Genomic DNA, 16,288 nt, shown 5'->3' with positions numbered 1-16,288 from the left:
CACAGAAATATTTATCATTTATTCTTCTGTTACTAGCATATGGTAAGGACTTTGATCCTTTAGATTTGTCATAAGAATATGCTGAGTTATACTCAAAGAGAGACTCAACTGTTCAAAACTCTAATGAGATAGCAATGGAGGGTTCCTTCCAACTTTTTGAAGGAGGAACTCCTTAAAGGAGGAAAATCCCTAGCAAAGTTCTTGAATATAAAAATGAGGGGGAGGAAAATGGAGTCTGGGATGAGTCAGACCCAGAACTCTGGAAACTTGATCTATCACAAGATGTGGAGCCTGCATTCTCCCACTTACTTTCATCCAGAGATGTTTGATAAAACCTTTTAACTGCTCCCTATATCTCATTTTTCTCTACCTTTTGTTAGAAACACTAGTTCTTCTGATTATGCTGCAATCCCCAATCACAGACTTTGTGGAGAAAACAATTACAATATAGAGTCTCTTCCAGGAGAGGGAAAGAACTTTCTAGAACAAGGAACTTAAGAGTATTGATAAAATAAGATTAAAGGGAAAGTTCCCATAATAGTAGGACACAGTAGTGAGATAAGCAGGTTTTGGGGGAAAAAAGTTATCGTGAAAAAAAGGGTTGTATAAGTAACTGATAACCTCTGATGATGGTTGTCACCATCCACAGTGATCACTGTGTGAAGCTACTGGATCCTGAACATTCAGCCCAGGCAATTACAAACTTTACCTGATATCCCTCTAGCAGGGAAAGTGCTCTCCAAGATAAGAGTCATCTCCCACCTGGTGTGACTGAGCAGGTGAAGCAAGGACCAGAATTCTAGAACTAGAAAGAAGGGGAAAAGAGGATGAGAAGTAACAGACACAAGGGAGGCAGGTGAGCCAGGTAGTGACAGAATGGTCTAGCAAGAAGAGAGGAAGATTGAAGAGAGATAACTCTGCAGGAGGGTCAAAAGAATAAAGGATAACACTGGTCATTCCAGGCCAGTGGGTAGAGAAAGAACCGGAAAGAGGTGCTTTGCACTGGGGAGGGAAGTGGATATCTAAAGGTGTCAAGCAAGTCATTAAGGTTGCAGAAGAGGATAAAAAAAGATGAGATAAAAGCCAGGGAAGAGATTGGGAAATTCAAGGGCGCTCTTTGGGTCATTTTCCTAAGAGCTTCTGCCTAGCTTCATATTTCATAAAAATGAAAAACTGAGCATAAGCTCAGCCCATGATTAGTTTATTTCAATTGGTCTTCGACATCATCCCATGATTTAAATGCCACTATGACTCACACATTCTACTTTTCTGTGGGACATTCTGTAGTTCTATGACCAATCAAATTTATTTCTTTTTCCTTCTCTTCCCTCTGTTAAGGTTGCTGTTGCTATTATAGGAAGTTGAATACATGTTTGCTTGTGATGCTGACACATTTGGTTGAGGTCCTTGCTGGAAAGCTACCTGTTCAGTTGTAGTCTCACACATGGATATGTCTTCTGCATTTATGTGATTAGAAGACAGTTGAGCTAACATTTTTTCACTGATATTTCGTATAAAAATATGTATTTCTTATATATCTTGAGTGACTATTCTTGAAAGAAGACTCCACAAAAATTGGGACTGCACTTATAGCAAAATCAGTTGCACTGTGGTTGTGGCTATACCTTTCATAAATCTTCCATCAGTATCTGCATACAAATTTTTACTTGTATTTACTTATTTGCATCATTTGCCTGGAGTCTGTGGATTTTTGAGATTATCAATAATCCTGTGTAGAATTTGGTAACATAAGAAGGTAGATCATTAGCTACAAATGGAAGAGTATATTTGTACATACATTTGTACATACAAACAAAAAAATGTTTGTAGGCAAACATACATTTGTTTGTAGGCAAACATACATTTGCCTACATATGTATGCATGTAGGTACACAAAGTGTGTGTCTATTGTTATCTATAGAAAAACATAGGTACAGTGAGATACATAGGGCTCAAATCATGAATTTAAAATAATCACATGTATCTTATTGATCCGTCTCCATCCTTAATAAAGCTAGTATATGTCAAGTACCTCATTTGGGAAAAGTCCCTTCTACAAGAAGCACTCTGTTGGAAATCTAGGAGGGATCAAGCAGCAGACATCTTTCTAAGAGCAAAGCCAGAGCTTGTGGCAAGCTATTCCTAGAATCACATTGAGTGTGTTACAGGGGTTCCATAGCTCATATAAGCTAATGGAGAGTGGACTGCTTTCAATAAAGAGCTCTGACAAGCTAGCAACAGAAACAGAATCCATAATGAGGACATTTCGGTTCCCTGGCCAAAGGAGGAAATCAAAAATTTTCCCCATTTATTTAAACACCATGATTTACAAAGTTGTGCATGATGATTTGTTAGAGGCATTCAATATTCCAACACTAATCCCACCACCACTGTCACCTTCCCTCCGCCACTGTCTCCATTTTCCCAACAGCCTCTCAAGCCTTCCCTATAGTGGGCCCACAATAATTAATTTTATATTGCTTATTCCATTAAGTGGCTAGTGGAATTATCAAAAAATTATTTCTGTGGAAAAAACTGTGAAAATTGTTCCATCTCACCATGGGGACACTAAGTTCTTGTCTGAGGTTTTACTAAAAGGTTAAAATAAGTAAGTCTTTTATGTTAATGTTTTTTGTTAGTGGACATTGGCTGGTTTCTGCATTACATTCCATTAAATCTGGCGTGCTACTACTGGGATGTCAGTGTTGTAGAGTTAGGACATAGCACACAACCATATTCATGGCCTCAGGCTCCAGAAAACTTTAGAATGTTTAACTGGGCATGGCTGCTAGTCTTTTGAAAGCATGGGGATGGTGAAGAGAGTCACCTATTCCAACTCTGAGAAAGGCTGGAAGAGTCATGTAAGTGGAGTTCTTGGCAGATTAGGTTCTCTGTGGTGCTCAGTCCTGAGATGGTGAGGTACAGCAAGAGGCATGATGAGGTTTGGGGTGCGGGAGTACCTGCTGGAACTTTTGTTTGGGCAGGCACTGGTTCTCTGCTCCAGAGAGTGCCCAAAAAATCTCAGTCAGGAATGGGTGCCTGAGAAATTTTATCAGCTAGTTTATCTCTTTCAGAATTTATTTACAAGTCTCTGGAACAAGGCCAGTAGTTGAGCTTACATGGTGGCGGTGGTGGTTTGTGAGTGTCGCTGCTTGGTCTTCAGAAAGTATGAGGAGATGGGGGGAGGTAGCCTACTCTGGCTCAAGAAGACCTGGAGGGAAATACACTTTTATGGTAACTCAGAAGTGTGTATCATTCAAATGATTTTATTAACATTAGAATTAGTAACAGATGTTTTCAGAAATAATTTTAAAACTCTTCTAAGCTGTTGCCAGATTATCTTAAACTTCCCTTCTGAAGAAGAAATCAATTAAAAAGAGTTTGTGTATTTGAAAGAGAATGGTAAAACCCTAGATATCTCTATACTTGTCTGCCATTCTCAATATGAATGTGGGAATAATTCAAAACATCTAACACTAAAAAACTAATGTATGGTGGTGGTAAGTGAATATTTGCTTAACAATATACCAACATATATGTTTGGATGTAGAAAAGGTGGAAAGAGCACAGGTTCTTGCCTCATGGATGAGACTTGTTTTCAAGAGAATATTAGGTAGCAGAGAGGCAGCACAAAGACTTTTCATACCAACTATACTTTTTGCTTCCTTAAAATATTGCAAAGAAATAATTCACCCAGTGCTCACTACTGAATAGAGAGAGAGAGAGAGAGAGAGAGAGAGAGAGAGAGAAAGAGAACTACTACAAAATGCAGTCTCCTGTTTTGTTGCATAAAGTTAGTTCCCTTCATTTGCAAATTTGTTTTTAGAGATAATATTTCTAGTTTATAGTTTTATCTATGGGTTTATGTTGGTTGTTTTATTGAGGTTAGGAACATGTAGAAAAGCCATGTTTTTTTTACTAAATTCACTTTTATATGTGTACATATACAATATTAATTGGTCTTGTAACATTCCCATGAGGCAGCTATCACAAAGGAAATGTCTATAATCAAATTGTTTCTCACTAAATCTATAATTCCCGTATTTACCCACCTTAGAAAATGAAACTATACTCATTTAACTGCTCAATATAAAAACCTTAACAACCACAAACAAGTTTTCAGAACATTTAGTTTCCTGAAGTTAAGGCAATAAGCAAGAACCACAAGGGGTTTCAAAAAATAGCTTAAGGTACTCCTTTGCTAATGGAATCTCCTTTTAAAATTGGGGCAGGGGAAAAGGTTGGGGGACACAAAATACCATCTTGTACATTGTGGAAATAAGTTACTAGATACCTTCACCATATCCCTTCAGCCTATGACAGACTTCAAAGCTATGGAATAAAACATTGATTTGCAAAGTGAATATTTTGGATATATTCAGTTCAACTACTGTCTCAGGAGGTGAATATTTTATTCCTCTGTAAGAGATCTCTATTTGTGAAAATGTAAAAGCAAATAAGCTAATTTATTCTAGCAACTTTATTTACTCCTGGCCTTCAATATTTAGGATGTATGCTAGGCCCTTTCTATGACAAATTTTCAACAGTCTTTTACTGTCAATAATGAATAATGATTTTATTTGTGATTTGTGTTAGGAAAATGTAACCAAAGTATTCTAATTAGAAGTATATTGTTCAAATATATTCAAGCACATAAAAAATTTTTAAAAATAAATTTATTTTCCATCAAGAAAAAGAAAATAACAGACCTTTAGCACTTCAGAGAATTCTGTGTTATATCAAGTAATGTTAATTAAGCAGCCAGTTTTAATTAACTGCATGCTTTTAAGTAGCGACCTAACAGTTTGCTTAGAATTTCATTATATAAATAATCATATGACCTAGACTTTGCTGTCAATTTTTTCCAAGAACTAGCAAAAATTTAGTGTTTTAAATTCATAGGGATTTTATTATAATTCTTTATCAATGCAGGCTCTTAAGCACTATCTATAAAGTCTAACATAAGGTCAATTTTCTCTTTTTTAAGTTAAAACATATTTTTATGGTTTAAAAGACCAATTTACGTTTCCCCTTAAATTTTTCTTAATTCGGGGCTGGAGCAATAGCACAGCGAGTAAGGCGTTTGCCTTGCACCCGGCTGACCCAGGTTTGATTCCCAACATCCCATATGGTCCCCTGAGCACCGCCAGGAGTAATTCCTGAGTGCAGAGAGCCAGGAGTAACCCCTGTGCATCGCCGGGTGTGACCTAAAAAGCAAAAAAAATAAAAATAAAAATAAATTTTCTTAATTCTCTCCAGGCTTACTATATTTTACATTTGTGAAACATACCTATTTCATGTAAATTTTAAAATATATTAGTGTAGAATAGTTATAATATCAATCTTTTAATTCATTTACCATATAAAAATACATTTTGAAGAAGAGAAAAATGTAGTTTTTGAAATTAGACTATTTTTCAAATTGAGCCTATTAGAAAAGCTTCTTATAGAATATTTTGTATGCCACAATTTGACCTTTTTAAATTTTGACATACTTATAGAAGCATCATATTAATTTTCAGTTTTTATAGAGTTTTATAATTGATAAAACTTTTTTCATGTATCTTATTCATATGTACAGATTAAGTACAGCAATCTGTGAGAATCTAATTTGTGACTTTAAAGATTGAATTTTGTAGAGACTAAATAACTTGATCAAGGTCAAAAAGTTGGCACACAGCAGATAAAATCCAAACCCAGGTCTCTTAGACTCTTTCCCCATGCATACTGGCTGGTTATTTGCCCTCTCAAGAATTCAGTACTCCTAACCAGAAATCTTTCCTTAAAAGAAGGTCTAGACATGATCCTGTTTAAAAAGAAAAAAATAAAATTACAGAAGTCACTCAGAAAAAACTAATTTTCCCTTTTTTCCAGGAACTTAAAGAACAGAAGGGAAAGAGCGATAGGTTCAAAGGGCTCCAACACCATGCTTCTACTAATGTCCTGATGCTCGGTTTAGGGCAACGAGCAACACTATGTTCCCAGTCAAAGATATGAGACAGAATCCCAGTTCAGGTCAAGATGTGAGTTGTCTGTATATTTTAAAACATTTTGTATAAGTATTATTACAAATATTTTAGATGTTGTATCACATTTACGCTGTATCAAAATGTACGTCATACATATATGTGCTTCAAATTGGCATATTTTTACTACTTATTCTTTAATAAACATTGTATTCACCCTAAGCATAGGCAGGTGTAGGCCAATTAACAAAACAAAATGAAAATTGTATTCTTTCTGGGAGTTAATTTAAGAGAATTCTGTTATACAATCAGTTCCCTGACATGTTACAGCCTGTGCTATGTCTATTCCTTCAAAAGTGAATAACAGAATTGCTGGTATTAAAATACAGTTTCTGGTCCCAGAGAGATAGTATTGAGGGTAAGGTGCCTGCCTTGCACATTACTTCCCCTGGTTTAATCTCAAGCACCACATATGGACCCCGAGCTCCAACAGGAGTGATCCCTAATCACAGAGTGAAGAGTAATGCCTGAACACTATTTTAAAAACTAAAATTGTAATTTAAAAAGTACACTTCAGAGATGACATAGTTGCTTCTTTGTATAAAACTTTAAGGGGTTGAGGGTATGATGCCGCCAACAGGTCAACCTGTACCTGCGGGTAGAGTGCATCAGCATTCTGATGGTGCCTCCAGGATTCCTGACACCCCAAAATTGTCGCTGAGCCATTGGCCGGAACCCAACAACTTGGGACCAAGTTTACCAAGAAATTAAATGGTCAAAAGTTAGTTATGTGGGAGCCATGCCCACAAACCACCTCCAGCTCAGCTATACAAGCTAATTTGCCTCAGAGACCCATAGATAAATCTCGAAAGATACCAAAGCCACAGTTAATCTCGGACTCATGTATGGCTGAGCAGACTGGGATAAGTCAGAGGGGTGCAGGTTGGCCTGTGCCCACCCAAGCAGAGCCCCCAGCAGCCGCTTGCTTCCACAATCCAAAATCACCACTGTACCCCCAGACTGACTCCACCTTCTCAGGACAGACCTCACCAAGATATAATCTGCTGAAAATTCAGGTATATGGGTTTTGTGTCTGAAATCTGTAGGCTTTCATGGAGCTGGGGTCTGCTATCTCCCCCCACTTCCCAATACACATGGAAGCACTGGCAGCCACCCCCATGAACCAATTCCTGTGCCACCACGTAAATCTATTACTGGCCTTGCTTAAGAGACCCATAAATAAATCTCGAAAGAGATCAAAAGCCAGAGATGCAGCAGCAAGTCCCAGAAGACACTACAGAACTGGAGATCTCTCCAGGCCTCATACTGAGCCAATTTCACCGGAGCACCCCAGATGGAGCAGGTGCAGTCTCCCTGCCTACTCCAGATAGAATCCCGGTGACCAAGAGCCTCTGCAAGCAAGGCCCAGGTATGCAGGTTCCAGGATTAAATCTCCATGCCACATGGTGGCAGAGGCACTGAGCTGTCCCTCCCCAGCTCCCCACCCACTCGTCAGCCTGGCTGTCACCCCCACAATGCGCCTCTGGGTGCCATCTTAGCACACCAACAACCCTGGTCCAGAGATGCAGCAACGAGTTCCAGAAGACACCACAGAGCTGGAGATCTCTCCGGGCCCCATAATGGGCCAATTTCACCAGGACACCCCAGATGAAGCAGGTGCAGTCTCCCCGCCTACTCCAGATGGAATACCAGCAACCAAGAGCTTCCACAAGCAAGGCCCAGGTATGCGGGTTCCAGGATGAAATCTCCATACTGCATGGCAGCAGAGGTGCCAGGCTGTCCCTCCCCGGCTCCGCACCAGCTCATCAGCCTGGTTGTCTCCCTCACAATGTGCCTTCGGGCGTCATCTTAGTGCACCAACAGCCCTGGTCCAGAGACACTCAATTGAATCCCAAATGGATTAGTGCCCTACAGAAATCTCTCTGGAACCCAGCCATTTACAATCTAGGATTCCAGAAGCTCGCAGCTATGACACCCAAGATATTCAAAATGAGCAATGGACAATAAATGATCTACCATCTGCCCCTGGCAGGCAGGCTTGAATGGTGATGGGAAAATTTGAGCAAAACATAATGCCCAAAGGTAGAGAATATTGGTGAAATTGTCTTGCCATGGAGGCAGAGTGAGGACTGGGATGGCGGGGGGCGGGGTGTATTATAGGGGACTTTAGTGGTGGAAAGTGCGCACTGGTGGAGGGATGGGTGTTCAATCTGAATTGTACTGCTGAATCTTGAACGTGAAAGCATTATAACTGTATTTCAAGGTGATTTGAAAAAATAAAAAGTAATGTGGAGTTCATGCCCAATTCAATCAGCTTAATCAATGGCTCCCCCCATGGGACAGCCTTGCAAGCTCCCCATGGTATATTCATATGCAAAATCCAGTAACAAGCTGGATCTCATTCCCCTGACCCTTAAGAGCCCCCAGTGCAACATCATTAGGAGGGCCAAGTCAAAATAGACTTCTAAGATCTCAGGGAAAGGACGAAATGAGATGTTACTGAGCCCGCCCGAGAAATGGGTAATTAACGGGATATTGTGATTGTGATTGATTGAATCAATGGCTGAATAAATAGCAGTCCTCCTACATTTAAAAAAAAACTTTAGCGGATTAAACAGACACAACACTACTTGCTAACAGTTTTGGACTAAACAATTGTTATTATAATTTTATACTAGTAAACTATAGTTAATACAATGTTGTTTTAAATTATTTTTTAAAGATCTATCCACAAAACTGGAGGTCAAAAGCACATAATGTGAGAAAACCTATATGCAGATTTTTTTAAATCACATTTTAAAGGGAAAAGCAAAGATAATTTACAAAAGTGTTGTTCACATTTTCTGAAGAAATTTTAAGAGCTATGGTTGAAATCATAAGAATTTAATCATAATAATAGAAAATGTCAAGAATTCCTACCAAGAACTGGGTACAGATCCTAAAGCAATAATGACAGTGTTTATTATGGATCAATAATCCTTCTACTTTATGCAGAAGTAAACCTTCAGAAATTTTCATAAATATAAAATTGTATTGATTAAAGATTAAGATTAATAGTAGAATTACTTTGATTGCACAAACATTTTAAAATTGTAGTGATAATTTTAAAACCAATAAAGAGTTCTGTACATAAATCTCTTGCCTTGAACACAGCTGACCTGGGTTTGATCGTTGGCACCTTTTAAGGTCCCCTGAGCACTGCCAGGTGTTATCTGGGCAAAGAGCCAGAAGTAAATTCTGAGCACAGCTATGTGTAGCCTGAAACACACACATACACACACATACAAACATGCAAACTCACACACAAAAATATGTGTCTAATTTCTGGAAATTACTATGAAATGAACTTTTTGTGAATACGTGCCAAAAGAAATGTGTTTAAAAATATGATCAAATTTGTGTTTGAAATGTGTTATAGATGGCATTGTATGAGACCTAGGACTCGAAATGCAATCTGTATAGTAGACGAAACCTGGACAGTAATTAGAAGTTCTGCCCCACCCCCTTCATCTGCCCTTCTGTCTCATAGGCACAAAAATACTTTGGAATCTTGCATTTTCTGTTTCCTTTCTCTAGAACACACTTTCACTAAATATTTGCATTAACTGTTCCCTTTCTTCCTTTGTGTTCATCATCAGAGAAACCTCCTACCTCTATGATTCTCTATCTCCCATTATCCTATTTTGTTTTAATTAAACCAGTGCCACATGATAATTTACATACATGTCCTTATATTCCAGGTGTAACATGAAGAATTAAGAGCATCACGTAACTATTTCAAGTTATGTATTTATTTCCTACAAATAGAATCTAAACCGACAAGATTAGAGTCTAATAGCACCTAAGTGCTATTCTAGGTGCTGACGTTGGGGGTCACTGCTTATTGTCAGCACCTAGAATTGCACCTCCCATATGTTATTCCCTAATAGTGAATACACGGAAGAAGTTAAAGCTGAGAAATACTGACCTTTAAAACACAGCATAAAGAATTAAGCATTAATCCATACATGTGAGTATAGTATAAAATTTGCTCAGCTGTCTTGCATTCAGCCTCATTCTTTTGTTTTACCACTGTTTTGACTGCTTTAACTTTGTAGTATCACTGTATCACTGCTATCCTGTTGTTCATAGATTTGCTCGAGTGGGTGCCAGTAATGTCTTCATTCATCCCTGTCATGTGCTAGTGTAGCCCAATAGCATATTGGGGGCTCTTTCAGGGTGAGGGGAATAAGGACCGTCATTTGTTACTGTTTTTGGCATATCGAGTATGCCACGGGTACCTTGCCAGGCTCAGCCATGAGGCGGGATACTCTTGGTAGCTTGCTGGGCTCTCCAAGAGGGACGAAGGAAATACTGTGTCGCTCTCTTCCAGGAGCTTTGTTTTATAGTCTCTGGATCTTGGCCGTTGATGAGATTACATGGTGCTGGGGTCAGTTTGTGGGTATGACTGCCAAGCTACTGGAAAAATGGGGGATCTGGATGGAGGAGGCTCAATCCCGATCTGAGCAGACTTGGAGATCTCAGCCCCAAGTCCCGCATACTTGGGTTCCTCTACTGGTTCCTTCATGCTTGAGACTGGTCTGAGCATGTGAAGAGTGACCTTGAGCATGGATGTGGCTGGGTTCTGGAGGTTTTGGGCTGCCGGGGTTCTGCTTGGGGTGGGGAGGGTAACTCAACCCGCCCCACTCTGAGGGACCCCAGTGAAGACAGCCTGGCGCCGGGGCAGGAGGTTCTGCCAACCTCAAGACAATACTATTTACCAAGCTATTCATAATTAATTTTATGCATACAATGTTTCAATACAAATTCTAGAACCAGTATTAATTTCCTTCCACCAGTATCTCCGAGTTCTCTCCCACCTCTTCAGCCTACCTCCTTGACATTTTTAAGTTCAATTGTTGTGGTTTTGGATCTCATAATTTAAATTTTGTTGTCTCTTTAGTTTAGATATATAGATATACTACTCCTATACACCACCAATGTTTCCAAGACCCCTTACCCCTACCCCTGTTGTTTTTCAAATATCTCTTCTTATTTTGCCCCTTTAATTTCTTTTCTTTCTTGTCCTCCTTCCTATATTAAGTATTACTTAATATATTACTTAAGTATACTTAAGGCCAAAGGTTATCTGGGTATCCCCTCTTAGTACCTTTAATTCCCTCATACTGCTATTCTATATACCACAGACAAGTTGTGTTATTCTGTGTTTGTTCTTTTTCTTCTGACTTACTTCACTTAATATGATATCCTCACGTTCCATCCAAATTGCAACAAATTGCATGATTTGTTTGTTTCTTAAAGCTGTATATATTCTATTTGTATAAATTATATATCTTCATAATCCATTCCTCTGTCATTGGCACCTAACTTGATTCCATAACCTAATTATTGTACTAAGTGATGCAATTTATAATAGTATTAATGTGGCTTTTTAAATAATTTTTTTGTGTCCTGTGGGTAAATACCACAAAGTGGAATTGCTGAATCATAAAGAATCTCTATTCTTACTTTTAGGAGAAATATACATAAATATTATACTTAAATCTACATATCTTGGAGAATGTCCCATGTATGTTAAAAAGAAGATTCACACTACTTTTGGGGTATGAAGAAACCTTTGGGTATCTGTTAATTCTACCTTTTCCATTTCTTCCTTTAAGGCCAGTGTTTCCATTAAGTTTTTTGCCTTGCCAATCTATACAGCTATAAGATGCCAAAATTTTCAACTACTATTGTGTTTCTGTAAATATATTTCTTCATTTCTATTAGCAGCTTCTTTAAAAATCTTGGTGGTCCATCATTAGGTGTATAAGATTAGAAGTAAAAGTTCTTTTTCATGTATAGAGAATTTTTGATCATTAATAATCATCCCTACCCCTAATGATTCTTTTAAATTTAAAAATTTTGTTTGATATAAGTATGAAAACTCCATCCCTTTTCAGTAAATTGTATCTGAGATTGTTTTCTAGTCTTTGACATTGAATTTGTGTTAACCATAACTGTTCAAGTGTGTTTCTTGTAGACAGCATAAAGTTGGCTCAGTTTTCTTACTCATCCTCCCACTTTGTGCATCTTGATTGTTGAGTTCAGAATGCTGAAATTCAGTGAGACACTTGAGATGAAAGAATTTACTGACCTGATTTTGTATAAATTATGAGCATTTGTGAAGTTTGCCTTGTCTTTTAAAGAAATTCCTTTGATCTTCTTGAAAAATTAGCTTAAAGACTATTAATTTCCTAATCTTTGTATCATTTATTTAAATCTAAATGATAGACTAACTTGATAGAGTATTCGTGATGAGGTGTTCATTTAATCATTTTTTGGTTTACCATAGTCTACCTTCTGGAGAGACATATGTGATAGACGTACTGTGAATTTTATGAGAGTTCCTTTAAGTGTGAGCTTCTTCTTGATCTTGTATTCTATCACTGTCTGTGGATTTTTTCATTTTGATCATACCATGTATTGATTTTTCTTTTGGGTTTTATTTTGGCCGTAACCCTTATTTCTTCTTGAATCTGCCTGTGCTCCTCAACTTGGGAAATTCTTGGTCATAAGTTCTTTGACTTTGTCAACCTTGCCTTCCTATTCCTCAGGAACTCCTGTGATTCTTAGTATTGTTTCTCTTTAACTTGTCCCATGATTCTCTGGTATATTGTTTCTTTTCCCCATTTTTTTTCTGTAGATTTTCTGCATTATATCATTGATGCCAGTAATTTGTTCCTTAGTTGCTGATATTCTGATGCTGAGGCATTCCACAATTTTTTTTTTGTATTTTGTTAAGCTTGTGCTTCAGCTCTGTTATTTCTAATTTCATTTTTCTCATTTCTCCCCTACAATTTTCTGTCCTTTATTGACTGCTTGTACCATCGTTTCTTTGTGCTTACTAGATATCTTCATCGCAAAATCTCTCACCTCCTTGTCTGAGGTTATAGAACTGGTTGTTGCTGGTAGAGATCTATGAACTATTTTTTGCCGTCATTGATCTAGGTGAGCATCTACACCTTACTATCACAACTGCTGTGCTCTGAGGGCTATAAAGAGGTTCTGTTTTTGTATATCTCACTTTTTCTTCAATTGTTGGGTTCATAAGTTTGGGTTTCCAGGGTCCAGTTTCTTCTCTCCATTTTTCTCAGAGCTTAATTCTCTACTCAAAATAGTTATTCTAGGTTTCTGTTCCTTGTCTAGTTTATTTTTCTGGGTTCCTGCTAGGCACTTTAGAGTCTTCCCAACCAGGCTTTCTGCTGTTAAAAAAGTAAAAGTCCGTGAAGGTGATTGAGACCCATAGTTTTACTGATGCTCTTTAGCACAAACTGTGGACTTCTTCCACCACCCCTGTGTAGAAGACCACCTCTTTTCACTTTTTTCACCCCTACTACAACCCAGTGACCACAAGGTCATAACTCAGCTTCTGTTGTTCCCACACAGTAGTTCTCTGGGACAGTTTCTGAAGTTTTGTACTTATTTTCTCTGCTGGATTTCTTACAGAGTTGATTCTATTTATGTTGAGCCTATTATAGAGCTGATTTTTATGTTTTATTATTATTTTGTTTCCTGGCTCTGCTCACCAGGCTTCTTTTTCCACCATCTTGTCCCTACTTCCCCATCCAAGAATAGTCTATCCAACCAAATTTTCACTCAAATTTGAAGGAGTTATAAAAAGTTTATGAGAAAAATAACAATGAAGTAATTCATAAAAGGTTAACAACTTTATGGGAAATTTTAAATAGCCTTTTATAAAAGGCAAAGAAACCTTACCTAAAAGTAGTAGTATACTTTAAACATAAAATGTAGGAAAGGAGAAAAAGAATAAAAAGGCATTATAGTATCTCCTAGAATGAACTCTTCTTTAAATTTAAAGAAATATTTGCTTTAAACTTAAAATGGGATACAGTTTAGAATGTAAACTTCATAGTAATTAACAACAAAATGTCTTGAGGAAACAAATAAGAGGAAATGGAACCTGATTACTACAGAACAGGAAGATGCCAAAGTACAAAAGGAGAAAATCAGGGAAGGCGCTAAGAATAAAGACAAACTGCAAACCCTCACAAAATCCATATTAAAATTACAACAAATTCCTTATAGCAATAATTTCACCAAATATCACCAACCAAAAGGTAGAGCATTGGGTGGATCAGAAAATGAAACCCGGGGCCGGAGCGATAGCACAGCGGGTAGGGCGTTGCCTTGCACTCGGCCGACCCGGGTTTGATCCCCGGCATCCCATACGGTCCCCCAAGCACCTCCAGGAGTAGTTCCTGAGTGCAAAGCCAGGAGTAACCCCTGAGCATCGCTGGGTGTGACCCAAAAAGCAAAAAAAAAAAAAAAGAAAATGAAAACCAACTTTCTACTTCTTAAAGAAGTAGAACTTTAATGATAAACATAGACTCAAAGTAAAAGGTTGTAAAACAATCCTGTATGTAAGTGGCAGCCTAAAGGAGACATAGATGGCCATACTTATATAAAAAAATAGATTTCAACCTTTTAAAATTTACTAAGAGACTAAGGATAGACATTACATAATGATTAGTGGATTAATACATCAAGAGGACTTAACACTTATTAACATATACCCACCAAATGAAGGAGCATCAGAGTTTATAAAACAACTTTATAGATTTGAAGAGAGATATCCATAGCAACTCAATAGTAGTAGGAGACTTTGACACCCTACTTTCACCAATAGACTGATGAACCAGATAGAAAAATCAGAACAGCAGCTTTAAATAAAAAAAAATTAGAAGAGTTAAACTTAATAGATATGTTCATGTCTCCCAGGCCCCCAAAGTCCAATTACTTATTGTTCTCGAATGCACATGGATAAACTATATCTTGGGACACAAAAAGTGTTAATGAAGAGCTGAAGATTAAAATCATGTCAAGTATCTTTTCAGCTCACATGCTATGAAAGTAGAAATAAATAATAGAAAGTTGAGAAAATGCAAACTTTTGGAGTCTAAACAAATATTAAATAACAACTCCTGGGTTAGGGAGGAAATCAAAGAAGAAATGAAACAATTGCTGGAAATAAATAAGAATGAAGACATAGTTGAGCCTTGACAGCTGTCCGGAGGAGGCAGGGCAATTTGAATAGAGAAGGGATCACAATGAGAATGGGAATGGAAATGATCACTTTGGACAAAACTGAGTGCTGAAACGAGGTTAAGTGATATATGCTACCCTTTCAGCACTTGTATGGCAAACCATAATGCATAAAAGAAAAGGGACAGAGAGAGAGAGGGAGAGGGAAATGGAGAGGGAGAAGAAAAAGAGAGTGAAACAGAGAAAGGGAGGGGGAGGGAGAAGGAGAGAGAGAGAAAGAGAAAGAGAGAGAGAGAGAAGTATCTTCAAGAGAGAGGCAGACTGGGTGTGGGGGGTGCAAGGCTGAAGGGAAACTGGTAACATTGGTGGTAGGAAATATACACTGGTGAAGGGGTGGGTTTGGGAACACTCTATAACCAAAACCCAGTCATGAGCAACTTTGTAACTGTGTATCTCAAGGTGATTCAATTAAAAAAAAAATAGCAAACTAGAAGGACGTTCATAATAGTGAGGCTTATATCAGAAAACAAGAAAAGGCTAAAATAAGCAATCTAAGATCCTAAGGATCTAATATCTTAAGGAACTAGAAAAAGAACAACAAAGCTCAAAGTTAACGAAAGAAAATTAAATTTAGAGCAGAATTTTTTTGAAAAAAAGAAAAAGAACCAATGAAACAAACTTGTTCTTCAAGCTGGTGTTCTCTCTTGAACAAACTACCCCTTTCTCTTCTCACACCTTCCTAAGCAAGTTTCATTCAATAAAAACTACCTTGCTTCACAACAAGAAGAACCAATGAAACAAGGACATGGGTTCTTGAAAGAGTAAATAATACTGATGAACTTTCAGTTAGACTCACAAATTTTAAAAAATAATAACAAATAGTAAATAATATTGATAAACTTTTAAGTGGACTCACAAATTAAAAAAAACTAATTCAGAAGATAATAAGGCTGGAGATGCTATTTATCTGAAGTTAATAAGGAACATGGGGCTGTTTATCTTAGTAAAAGTACTGCAAGCAGCTGACTACAGTTTGGTCCCCTATGCCACATGGTCTCCTGAGCATCACCAAGTGCAAACATGGAGGCCCCTAAGATCCACAGGGTATGTTCCCAGAGATCCTCAAGCACCACTAGCATAGTCTGAGTAATCTATGTTATAATGTGTATATATGTAAAATGCAAAACATCATAAAATACTATGAATAATATTTACTATGTTGGAGAATATAGAAGAAATGGAAAGATTTTTAGATC

General features: G+C 37.6%; 2 protein-coding genes across 3 annotated transcripts in view; both read left to right on the top strand.

Moving 5' to 3' along the window:
- LOC101547632 (cytochrome c oxidase assembly factor 6 homolog) overlaps positions 1–16,288 on the top strand; it is a 59,306-nt gene that overhangs the window by 5,749 nt on the left and 37,269 nt on the right. The window lies entirely within an intron of this gene.
- SLC35F3 (solute carrier family 35 member F3) overlaps positions 1–16,288 on the top strand; it is a 528,189-nt gene that overhangs the window by 479,254 nt on the left and 32,647 nt on the right. Inside the window, exon 9 of one of the 2 annotated variants that reach the window (XR_008631433.1) lies at positions 5,875–5,891. The exons of the other annotated variant lie outside the window; for it this stretch is intronic. The gene's annotated coding sequence lies outside the window, so the exon portion shown is untranslated. Of the gene's footprint in view, positions 1–5,874; positions 5,892–16,288 lie in introns of those variants that run through there. 2 annotated transcript variants of the gene reach the window in all.

The sequence above is a fragment of the Sorex araneus genome, chromosome 9 (assembly GCF_027595985.1).
Source record: "Sorex araneus isolate mSorAra2 chromosome 9, mSorAra2.pri, whole genome shotgun sequence".
Lineage (NCBI taxonomy): Eukaryota > Metazoa > Chordata > Mammalia > Eulipotyphla > Soricidae > Sorex > Sorex araneus.
Note: the sequence above shows the minus strand (reverse complement) of the source record. Positions and strands in the feature narration are given on the sequence as shown.